Below are 12,669 nucleotides of genomic sequence, written 5' to 3'. Positions count from 1 at the left end.
CCTAAACAGCACTCTGGCCACAGAATCAGCCCTTAAGGCATTTGGATCTGGCTAAAGAGCCCACGAGAGTATTTTAGGCCTGGAAAGCCAAGACACTCTGGCCAAAAAACAAACAAACAAAAAAACACAAAAAACAACAACAAATGAAAGATCTCTGCAAGTGAGTTCCCAGTGGAAAGAACGGGCCATCAAAGAAGGAGGTGCCTTTCTCTGAAGGGAGGAGAGAACTTCCACTTCTTTTTTCTTGGGGAATTTAGGATTATTCTCTCATTCTGTAAAACATGTCATTGGTGTTTGATAGGAATTTCATTTATTTTGTAGGTTGCTTTAAGTAATATAGGTATTCTAATTATACTAATTCTTCCAATCCATGTGTAGGTTATATTTTTGCATTTTGGGAGTCCTTGATGATTTATTTCTTCAGCGTTTTAGAATTTTCATTGTAGATATCTTTCACTTAATCGGTTGCATTTATTCCTAAATGTTTTATTTTTGTCCCTATTGCATATTGGATTAATTGTTAGATTTCATTTTTGGCAAGCTGGTTATTAGAATATAAAAAAGCTACTGTTTCTGTATGTTGATTTGTAACCTGTAACGTCACTGAATTGGTTTTTTATCTTGAACCATTTTTTGGTGGAGTGTTTACATTTTTCCATGCACAACATCATGTATTCTACAATGTTGTTGAATTCAGTTATTGTTAACAGTTGTGTTGAGGAATATGTAATGTCATAAATATAAGAACATGTCACAAATGCTTGAAGGTTACCTGTGGAGAATTTCTCTGTCGTTTGCCATATGGGAATTAGAGTAGTACCTGGTAGACTTGTGGACTGCCATTGCTAATGGGTGCATGCACCCACACAGCTTCCAGTGGGCTGCCTCTATGGTCCTCCAGGGCTCATGGTCTGCTAATAGGATCTGGCTGGCCTTCAGTTGTCACCTATTATCCACCTGTGACACTATGTTGAGGACATCATTTCAACTGATAAGAGGAGGAGGAAAAATGGGCCTCGAACATCAGCAACTGACTTCTTGACCGAGGGGGTGTGGACCTTAGTTCCACACGAGATGAGAGCTTGCAACCTCAATATTTTGGTTTATCACTGCTTTCCGTGTCCCTCCAGAGACTCCCAGTGAGACAGTGAGGCTTCTTAAGGGAAGGCCTATACTCAAGGTTGTGTGCAGAGTGTTGCTGGCAGCAGCATCTAAGTAACATGGTCTCATGGGATCATTTCAGACATTGGCACCTCCACCTGGGTAATGCAGAGTCTTGTGTGCTGTGGGATGGTGAGTCTGGATGCACCAGATGACTGCTGGCTGCCCCTCACATGCTGCCAAGTACCACCCACGACATGGTGAAGAAAGTTGATGCCTCATCTGCAGCTGTCTCAGGTGGTGAAGTGCCATATCTCAGACACCAAGGAAGTCCACACAGATGTACACACCTTGCTGTGGATGGAGACACAAAGCCTGCTCAAAGACTGGACAGGGCCACATTGAGAAGGGCAACCTTGCTGTGTTCCTGACAGGATGGAGTCTGTAAATCACCAGGCAACAGAGTTGGCAGCTGGCAGCTCTCACTGAACTACATCAAGATCCTGTCCAACTTGTCTGGAAAGCACAAACAGATGGTGTCATGTTTGCGCAGAGGGTGAACATAAACTGTCCCTTTTTCTGCTGCAATGGGTGTCCAGAGCATGTGAAACACCACACTACAGCAGGAGCCTCTTTGTTTCAATGGACAGTGTACAATTAAGAACAAAAGAGAGCCACTGAGGCTGTTAGGCATTCTTCAGCGAGTATGTGCAGCCACCACCCCCGAATGGCAAAGCTGCCCCTAGGATAGTCCCAAACAATCTGCCTTGGACCCAGTGGAATTATTTATTCACTTACTTAAGCATTATTCATTATGTTTCATTGAAAGACAAGAAAACAGATTTCCCATTGGCTGGATCACTCCACTTGAGTGGCAAGGGCCCAAGTATCTGAGCCATCCTCTGTTGTTTCCCAGGGTATGCATGAGCAGGAACCTGGATTTGAATGCGACAGGTATTGATCCTGGATACTCTGTGATGGGGTGCTGCCACCAAAAATGATGTCTTTAATTGCCATGCCAAATAAAGTGAATTGAAGCCTTTATATTCTGATTAGAATGGCAGTGTGAGATGGAGAAAGATGTTTCCATCTGTTGGCCTCATCACCAAAGCCTGCAAACATTATGGAAGGGCTAGGCCAAAGTCAGAAGCCAAGAACTCCATCCAGTTCTCTTATATTGGTGGAAGAGACCTAAGTAACTGACGCAATGCCTGCTCTCCATCAGAGTGTACATTAGCAGGAACCTGACTGCAGGAAGATTATACTGAAATCCAGGCGTTCTGATATAGGACATGGGTAAACCAAATGCCATCTTAACAACTCTGTCACAGTTCCTTGGCCATTGTTATATATTAATGATTTTTTGTTTGGAAAAAAATATTATTGAGGGAGAGACAGAGAGATCATCCAACCCACTACCTCACTCTCCAAATGGCTGCAAAGCTACAGATTAGCCAAGGTGAAGCCAGGAGCAGGATCTCCATCATCTTCTCCTACATAGGTTGCAGAGTCCTGAGATCTTCCGACATCACCCACTGTCTATCCATGCACCTTAGGAGGAAACTGGACTGGAAATAGAGTAGCTGGGGCATGACCCAGCACTACAGTATGAAATGGAAGCATTGTTATCTGAAGCCTTACCTACTGTGCCATAGCAAAGAGCTGGATGGGAAGTGGAGCAGGTGGATCTCGAACCGGCACCCACATGGGATGCTGGTGCTTCAGGTCAGGGCATTAATCAGCTGCACCATAGCACCAGCCCCAGCATTTACTTTTTAATTTAAAGGCCAACAATGCACCTTTATGAGACTTCAAGTGGGCTGCTTCTATGGTCCTGCAGGACTCATGGTCTGTTAACAGGCTCTGGCTGGCCTTCAGTTGTCACCTAGCATCCACCTGTGACACTATCTTGAGGACATCGTTTCAACTGATAATCAAGAGGAGGAGAAAAAAGTGGGCCTCGAACATCAGCAACTGACTTCTTGACTGAGTGGGTGTGAACCTTAGTTCCACACGAGATGAGATCTTGCAACCTCAAATTTTTGGTCTATATTTTGAAAAAGGAATTCAGAAAAAATCCTCAAGAAATCCACATATATCTCCTTTTCCTCAGTGATTCGGTTTCAACCAAGGAAGCCCAGCACATTTTCACCTTCTGGTAACACCAATTTCCTTACCTCTAGTGAACCCTAAGACCCACTTATCTCACCAGTCACCCACAAGGATGCACCTTGGTCAGGCACACTTCCAAAGAAAAAAACTAAGGACTACTCTGTGGATAGTTTTTGGTTCTGAGGGTCACATGGGTAAAGGACTTCAAATTAGCTTTGAGCTATTAGTGACCCTACTGTTTGACTCACAGAGAGTTTGGACTACCTTCCTCAGCATCATGAGCTGGGTCCTTGCCTCCAGCCACTGAGAATCTCTGGTTAAATGGAAGTGGTATTTCAGAGACCAAACAAACCCACACCCTGAGGAGTCTGTGTCCTTAATGAGGATGTCAGACACTTTGTCTATTTGGAGAGCCACCATCAGTCATCTCACATCAGATACCTCCTTCCAGATACAGGGGTAGTGTCATGTGTCTCAAGGGGTAGAACTTGTGATCATCCTACTTGACATTGAGCAGTCCAGCCACACTCAAGGCCATCTTGAAAGTCACATGTCCACCAATTCTAGGGACATCACCAATTGCTAATGGCCTTTTGTGGCCTCAGACTGGACCATCCATACCCTTACGTTGGAGTACCCCCTTTGGTGGATCACTGTTGATATCTGTGCTACTGGCCTAACCTCCCTGACCAACTCAGCTATTTTGCTTGCCAAAATTCTACTGCCTTTTAATGTAGCAAAACTGCACTATATATTATCTGCATCCTTGCTTTCATAGTGGAGCCTCCCAGGCTTATATGATTTGGGACATCATAGGCCTATCAACTTGGATTTGAGCTTATAGCTTTCCTGTTGTATCCATGTCAGTTGTGGAATTCTCCCAGGAATGCCTGCTGTACAGACAAAACTGTCATTCCTTCTTCTCGCATGGTTGCATTTGGAGTGGTGATTATGCACATGCTACCTGGCAAGAGGATTTTATTGACCTGCTGTAGCAAATGGCAGGTGCTTACTGTTCTGTAAGCCTACACCAGACTTCTCGTTGCTTCTTTGTTAATGGCTGAAATTGTCATCAGATTCTAAGTACTACATCCCTGGTGCATTAAACATGTCACCAAAAGTATCTGAAATACTTAGTTCCTGTCCATTTGGTGTTTACACAGTGATGGAGTTTCTAGTTCATGTGAAGGGTTTTTTTAAAAAAATTTTGAAATCAATAATTATACATACTTTAAAGGCTACTGTGTGACATTTTGGTACATGTCTGCAATGTGTCCTGATTAAAAAGGGATGATCAATATTTCCCTTTATTTGTCAGTACTTAATGATTGACGTCTTGGAATTCCTTGTATATGTTCATTCAACACATACTCAGTTATTGTGAGCTATCCTCTGCATTATTCTGTGTAACATTAGAAAGTTACTCCTTGATCTAACTCTGATTTGGTACCCATCATCCAAACTCCTTGCATTTTCCCTCCAATCTCTTACATCCCTTATTAATTATTATGTATTCACATAGGTGTATTTTAAAGATTTATTTATTTTTATTTGAAAAGCTGAGCTACAGAGAGAGGGAGAGACAGAGAGATGTTTTCCTTCTGCTCATTCATTACCCAAATGGCTGCAACAACTGCATCAGAACAAATTCGAAGCCAGGAGCCAGGAGCTTTTTCTGGATCTCCCAAAGTGGATGTAGGAGCCCAAGCAGTAGGGCCATCTTCCATTGCTTTCTCAACCCATAACCAGTGTGCTGGTTCAGAAGAGGAGCAGCAAGGATATGAACCGGTGGGTGCCCACTTGGGATTCTGGCACCACAGGCAGAGCCTTAACCTACCATGCCACAGCACTGGCCCCTGATTGTTTTAGCTTGTGTTTGTGAGGGAATGGGTACAGTATTTGTCTTTCTGTGTCTGGATTGTTTTCACTTACCTCCAGTTCCATACATCTTGCTTCAAGTGACAGAGTGTCATTCTTTTCAAATGGCTGGATAGTATTCTGTTTCATATATATACAACAAACTCTTGACCCCTTCGTCTGATGAACTCTCAACTCAGTTTGTTTGCCAAGATACTATTCCCTTTTAGTGAGACAAAAATGCAGTCTACTTTTTCTGCATCCCTGCCCTCATAGTGGAGACTGTGGTACCAAAATGAGTTTGAACTGCTGGGCATATCTAATTTGGGGACATTTTCCTATTGTGGTACCAGAATGAGTTTCTTGACCCAGGCATATCTGATTTGGGGACATCTTATGGCTGTCATTTTGGATTTCTGATTGTGGTTTTCCTATTCCATCCAACTCAGTTGGAAAGTCCCCCGGGAATGTCTGCTTTGCAGACAAAACTTCCATCATTCCTTTTTCTCCCGTGGTGGCATTTGGAGAGGTGATTACTCTCACATGCCACCTGGCGGGTGGATTTGATTGGTCTGCTGTTGCAAGAGGCAAGTGATTATTATCCTTGATAACCACACCAGACTGCTCCCTGCTCTTTCCCTCATGGCTAAAAATGTGCTTCAAATATGGGACTATAGGTAGGTGAACTGCTTAGTTCCTTTCTGTGGGACATGTACCCAGTGGTGGTGTTGCTGGTTCATGGTATGGTTCTGTTTTCTGAAAATTTTGACATTAACAATAATTTCACCTACCTAAGGGCTACAGTATTAGGTCTGGGTGCATGTCTGCAATGTGTCCTGATGAAAAATGAGATAATCAACATTTCCCTTCCTTTGTCAATATTTTATGATGGAAGACTTGGAATTTCTTCTGTATGTTCATATAATACATTCGAGGTTATTGTGAGCTAGTCTTCTCACTGTGCTGTGTAACAATAGGAACTTATTCCTTTGATCTAACTCTGATTCTGTGCTCCTCATCAAAACTCCCTTCATCCCCTGCAGTGGCTGCCATCCTGTATTAATCATTATGCATTTGGGTTTTTAGCTTGCTTATGTGAAGGTTTGCATGTGTTATTTATCTTTCTGTGTCTGGCTTTTTGCACTAAACACGATACCCTCCAGTTGCATACATTTTGCTGCAAAGGACAGGATTTCATTTTTAAAGGGCTGAATAGTATTCCATTTAGTATATACACAAGAAATTCTTGATGTCTTCATCTGCTGGTGGATACGTTGGTTGATTCCGTATCTTGGCCATTGTTAACAGTGCTGCAGTAATCATGGTGGAGCAGGTATGTCTTAAATACAATGATTTCATGTCTTTTGGACATATACTGAGTATTGAGATTGTTGAGTCATATGGCAGTTCTATTCTTAGTTTTTAGAAATCTCCACAGTGTTTGCTGCAGGGGTTGTACTCATTTGGATTCCCATGCTCAGTATACGAGAGTTCTCCTTTCTCCATATCCTTGGGAGAATTTTTTACTTTTTCTTTATGATAGGCATTCTAGCATTATGAGGTGATATCTCTTTGGGGTTTTGATTTGCATTTCTTTTTTAAAGTTTTTTTTTTAATTTATTTGAGAGGCAGAGTTAACAGACACAGAGGGAGGCACACAAAGGTCTTCCATACGCTGGTTCACTCCCCAGATGGCTGCAATGGCAAGAGCTGAGCCCATCCAAAACCAGGAGCCAGGAGTTTCTTCCAGGTCTCCCATGTGGTTGCAGGGGCCCAAGCAGTTCAGCCATCTTCCACTGCTTTCCAGGCCATATTCAGAGAGCAGGATCAGAAGAAGAGCATCCGGGACATGAACCAGTGCCCACATAGGATGCTGGCCCTGCAGGCAGAGGCTTCGCCTACCGTGCCACAGTGTGAGCCCCTATTTTGATTTCTCTGATGGCTAGTAATAGTGTTTTTCATATATTTGTTGGCCATTTGTATTTTTTCTTTTGAGAATTGTCTTTTTAGGCTCCTTGTGCCCAATATTTAACTGCATTGGATGCTTGATTTTGAGTTTGTTGAGTTCCTGATATATTCTGAATATTAATCCTTTGTTGGATAAGTAGTTTGCAAGTATTTTATCCCTTTCCATTGGTTGTTTATTCACTCTATTACTGTTTTCTTTGCTGTACAGAAGCTTCAGTGTTTGATGTAGTCCCATTCATCTAGTTTTACTTTTGCTGCCTGAACTTCTGGGGTTTTAACCAAAAAGTCATTGCCTCTACCACGTTTAAGAGATGTCTCCCTGTGTTTTATTCCAGCAAGTTTGTATTTTCAGGTCTCAGTTTTAGGTCCTTGATCCATCTGAGTTGATTTTTATGTGTGGTGAAATGTAGACATTTAATTTCATTCTTCTACATATGTATATCCGGTATTGTCAGCACCACTTATTGAAAAGACTATGGGATTCTCATCAAAAATCATTTAGCTGTTATGTATGTATGTTTGTATTTATGTATTTTTTTTCTCTGTTTTCGTTGATCTTTGTATCCATCTTCATTCCAGGTTCATCCTATTTTATTTACTAGACCTTTGTGAAATCAGGTATTGTTATGCTCCCAGCTTTGTATATTTTTTCTTGTGTAGAATCACTTTGGCTGCTCTGGGTCTTCTGTAGTTCCTTATGAATGTTAGAATTTGTTGTTCTGACTGTATAAAAATGCCATTGGTATTTTGATAGGACTTGCGTTGAATCTGTAAAGTTCCTAAGGAATATGAACATTTTAATGTTAATCCTTCTAATTCATGAACAGAGGATGTCTTTCCATTTTCATGTGTCTTTGATGATTGTCAGCTTTCCCGCCACCAGTGACTGTCCCGGAGGCTGATGAAGGGTTCACAGAGGAGACTGAGAAGAATCAGGTTAAATGCTCTTTATTGATACACCGGCACTAGGAGGGAAGGCCACTCAGCTGGCTCCAGCGGGCACTAGGCTCTACAGACCAGGAGCTTCTCCCAGTGGGCACTAGGCTCTATGGACCAGGAAGGGAGGCTGAGTAGTGCTCCGATTTACAAGCTCTGAGGGTCTTCTTAAACACACTTGTTTAGGGTCAGCGCTGCCTATGTTCCCTCCCTTTGGGCCCCGCAGTCATGGCAGCAGCGGTTACATAGTTACAACCACTATTTGCTGTTAGGCCATTTCCTCTTGCAAGCTTTGCTACAGTGCAGTTTCTTTCCCTGATAAATGATCAGTTTCGCTCCCTTGTCTTTTTCGTTAAATGCTCTCATAGCCCTGTAAAGCCCATTGAGCCGTTGGGCCAAAGGGATGAACATTCTTGAGCATATCCCGGATTGATTTCCAGATCTGAGGTCTTCTTTTTCTTCTTCTTCTTCCATTTCCGGTGGGTTGGGTTCCTCTCAGAAGGCCAGGTATCCCTTGGCGAAATTTTGTCCAGTTCAGAAAAGGTGCTGTGAGATAGGCAAGCATACAAGGACTATACAAAATATTGCTCCTATTTTAAACCATTTCCAGGATGGGAGCCAAGAGGAAACTGTGTCAGTCAGAGTATTTATTGTCTGTTCCACTGTTTTGACTTGACCTACCTTAAATGCTGCTATATTTTGAAGCTGTATTATATGTAGAGATCTCTTAGTAATGTTAGCCTCAAGATGAACAGTTGCATTTACCCACTCTAGCCAGGTAGAGTGGTTGTGTTTGAACATATCAGATAGTTGTGTTGCATTAGGAATGGATAGATTGTTCCATGGAATGGTGGCAAACTCTTCCAGTAGTTTCACACTTGAGTTCTCTTTCCAAAGCTAGTATGGTAATTATCTGTTCTATTTGTACCGCGTGTGGTTCGAGCATTTGGAGCCCCATAGCATGTGTCTTAAGCAGTGCTGACTGGTCATCTAGCTGACCCTGCTGCTCCTGAATTATCTTCAGAAGGGACTCTAAAGCATCTCCCTGTATTTGGGTAGTGCTTAGAGCCAGTGCTGCAGTCACAACACCAGCTACCGTGGCTGCTGACACTGCTGTAGTGATAATGGCTGCTGTTACTCCAAAGTCTCTTTTTTTGCGCATTGGTTTTATTGGTATGGTCAAATCAGACATATTTACTGGCACATATGTGAAGGGAGTTGCCTTTACCACCATATATGCAGCCAAGAATGTTGTCATTCTCTTTTCCCATTCCAGGTCCCTTATGTAACAATGGATCTCCTTTTTAGAATCTAATGGATGTGTGCATCTAGCATATAATACCTCCCCTTCGGTCCTGCATGTCCAGTTTCCTGGGTCTTCCCTTACTGGAGTTTTTACAAAATGTTTGTGGAACATTTCATATCCTGCCTGCCAAAAACAATGTGTTGACTGATTATTACTTGGAGGTCTGCATCTAATACACCTATGCTCTGAGCCATTTTTACAAATAAAAGAGACAGAAAACTCATCTTGAATTGTTGACCATTGTATTTGATATGTCTCGTTCATATACATGCTATATCCAAAGTCTGGAGTTGATAAATTGTAGGGTGTGTTTGATTCGTTAAGGTAGTAACTCTCATTTTCATAATAGAAGGAGCACTCTACATGACTAATTCTCTCTAGATCCTTTTCTTGTCCCTCCCCTATTTGGACTCACCTGTTTTGTTTGGAGGTCATCCACACTAAAGAGTCCTTTACAGCTACCCAAGAGCAATTGATATGCCCCTGGATCTTTGTTATAGTAAGACTGGGATCTATGTCATGGGCAAATGCAGTTTTCCATTCTGAGTAATCCATCCTCTCCTTAGTATTATTAACATACGGTTCTAAATATGAATGTTCTAACCCTAATAGGGTTAGATCTGGCCCTAAGAAAGGTATTTCTTCTGTGCACATTGTTGCTACCCACGAAGTACAGTTAGGCTTTCCCCAGTAAAATTTGTGATCTCTGCTCAGGCTATATGTCTTATATTCTAAGCATTTATTAAGGCAAATGTGGGTCTGACACACAGTCTACTTAATCCTGGTTCAAACATTGTTTGTTTCAACTCATCACATGCTTCATAAATAGTTCCTTCTAGTGGGCATCCTCTCATTGTGTAAGTTAAGGGGGTATTTTTCTTAATCTCTGTGATGTCTATACATTCCATGGATCCTGCATCAGTCAAAAGGATATACTTTGTTTTGTTTTGTTACTAGATTTAAGGGCCCTGTCAATTTTGGTACTACACCAATGCACATCCAATTTGTATAATTGTGTGCATGACAAGTATAATTACCGCATTCTACTTTAGACCTTTTACAGTTGCTACAGAAAAATTGTTCAATTAAATCTCTCCAAGGTCCCACCAATTCCTTAGCACGGGTTAACCAAGGAATAGTATAATTTTTTACTTTCGTCTTAATGAGGGATAGAGTCCCTGTGGGCTCACATCCTGACCTTGGTATGTTTGATTCACAGGTAAAGGGTACATTATTCATATCAGGGTGTGTATAGGCTGGTGGGTTTTCTACTAAGCCTAACACTTGTTTTTCTGTTTTTACCCTGGGCAATATAATGAAGATGATAATTGTCATTATTAATCCATAAGCTCTGAGCATAGGTAGTTCAAATCTTTCCCACAATCTCATTAAGTTACCTAATACTTTAAATTGTTTAAGTGTTTGCTTACCCTCAATTAACTTACCTTTATCTGGGTCCCATCTCTTTAATTCTTCTTTTAGCTGTTGTAGATGTTCTTGTAGTCGGGCTGCTAATTCATCTTGTTGGTCCTCAGACAATATCTCAACAGGATTTAAAAGTGGTGTATTTTCTTCCTCACTTAATTGTTTAAGTATATACTGTTCATAGAGGTCTTTTGCTTCTCTTCCTTTAATGTACATTTCTCCATTTGCTGCTGCTGTTGCCATCTCTGGAGTTCTTTAGTCCTAGCTCTGGAATGTGAAATCCCTAATTCTTTCTGTAAAAAGCACAACTGACAGTGGTATCTACATTTCTTACAAACACATGAATTCTTTTGACAGGATAATTGCAATTGATATTCCATTAGTGCCTAATTGGAAATTCCCAAGTCTTGAGGTAAGACCAACACTTATATATGTCCTTATATAGGCGAGAATATCCAAAGGTTCCTTTATGTGTGCATGCTTCAGAAGGAAAATCAATGGTTGTTACAATGTGTACGCTAAGGCTGCCAATCTTTGCAATGTTCCTTGAGGTGTTAAGCAGTACACCAAAAGTACTCTATACATCACACCTTCTTCCAGTTTTCCTGTTCTAATCACCTTTTTCCAATTTTTACTTTTCTTGCAATACCAGCAACTAGTTGCCCTCGAAGCAAGCCCATACATTCCAGATACCCATCGTTGCTCTGCTAATGGTCTAACATCCCTGTCAAATTTCCCATATTTTCCATTTGCTGTTATTATAGTCCTAGTATCTTTGGTTGTTAGAATAGCACTAGTCCATGGCCAGTGATCATACAATTTTTCACTAGGTTTCTGTGGGGGATTTCGTATGGATCTTCTTCTAATTTATAAGCTAAACATATTCGGTTGTGGTTTATTCTTGTGCAATCTCTAGCTTGTGTCTTCTCGAGCTGGAACTATCCTAACATGTCTTTGGGGCAAGCTAATAATCCCCTTTTCAGGTGTGTCGATCACTACTGCTCCTTCTCCTCTCCAAAGGATGGTAGTGGGCCCTTTCCAGTCTTTACTGTTTGGTAATCTATAAAAGCAAGAATATTTTTCTGCATGTAGTTTTTGTAATGCTAGCTTTTGATTAGAAGCAGTCCATTGTTGATAATAATATCTCTTCATTGGGGTGTATCCTATTCCTCCCCTTCTTTTTGGTTAAGAGCTATTAGTACCAACTGTAATTGAGCCTCAATAGTCTGCACCTCGTCCGTAAATTTGTCCATCGTACTTTTCAATGTTTGATTGGCTCGCTCTATCATTCCCTGGTGTTGTGGGCAATATGGAGTACCAGTTGTATGGTTGATATTTAAGTATTTACATAGTCCCTCAACAAAAAACAGAGAAACAGTCTGCCTTACTCACCTTTCCAATGTATCTGAGTCCATCCAAATCATGGCACCAATGATGCTGCAGGAATTTCAAATCCATTCTTTGTCTCACAGCAATAAATAATCCCAACATGGATCATGAGATTGGGGGAGCAAAGCAAAAGTAGGTTTTCTTGAGAAAATGATACTCCTGCTAGCCGGGGGTGGGGGATAAGGGAGGGGTCCAATAAGTCCTGGGTACAGGAAGTTTAATTAGGGAGTGATATTAATGGATTCATTTTCGAAACAGAATCGGACACCACGTGTCTGTATCTTCTCGCTTGGGAAATGGTCATGACCCCTAACCATGAAAAAATGTTACCTTATTGACCATCTGAAAAATGGGACAGTATATTCCCTCTCTGCCTATAATTTCTCTTACTGGCTCCTCGCCTTCCCTCCTCCCAGACAGGATTCCATGAATACCCCTTCATTGTTTCATTTCTCATATAAGGGCCCCTCCTCTTGGGCATTTCCCAAGAGGCTACTGAGAGGCCACTTTCTACGCTGGACTTGAGGGCTTTCCTCTGAGGCTGGCCGGATACAACACATCCAGGTGAAGAATTT

At 41.6% G+C, this 12,669-nt stretch overlaps 1 protein-coding gene across 24 annotated transcripts in view; it reads left to right on the top strand.

The window, feature by feature from the left end:
* Positions 1-12,669, top strand: part of LOC103346408 (trafficking protein particle complex subunit 9) — a 142,825-nt gene that overhangs the window by 53,735 nt on the left and 76,421 nt on the right. The window contains exon 8 of one of the 24 annotated variants that reach the window (XM_070064966.1): positions 871-9,450. The exons of the other annotated variants lie outside the window; for them this stretch is intronic. The gene's annotated coding sequence lies outside the window, so the exon portion shown is untranslated. Of the gene's footprint in view, positions 1-870; positions 9,451-12,669 lie in introns of those variants that run through there. 24 annotated transcript variants of the gene reach the window in all.

The sequence above is a fragment of the Oryctolagus cuniculus genome, chromosome 19, assembly GCF_964237555.1.
Source record: "Oryctolagus cuniculus chromosome 19, mOryCun1.1, whole genome shotgun sequence".
Lineage (NCBI taxonomy): Eukaryota > Metazoa > Chordata > Mammalia > Lagomorpha > Leporidae > Oryctolagus > Oryctolagus cuniculus.
Note: the sequence above shows the minus strand (reverse complement) of the source record. Positions and strands in the feature narration are given on the sequence as shown.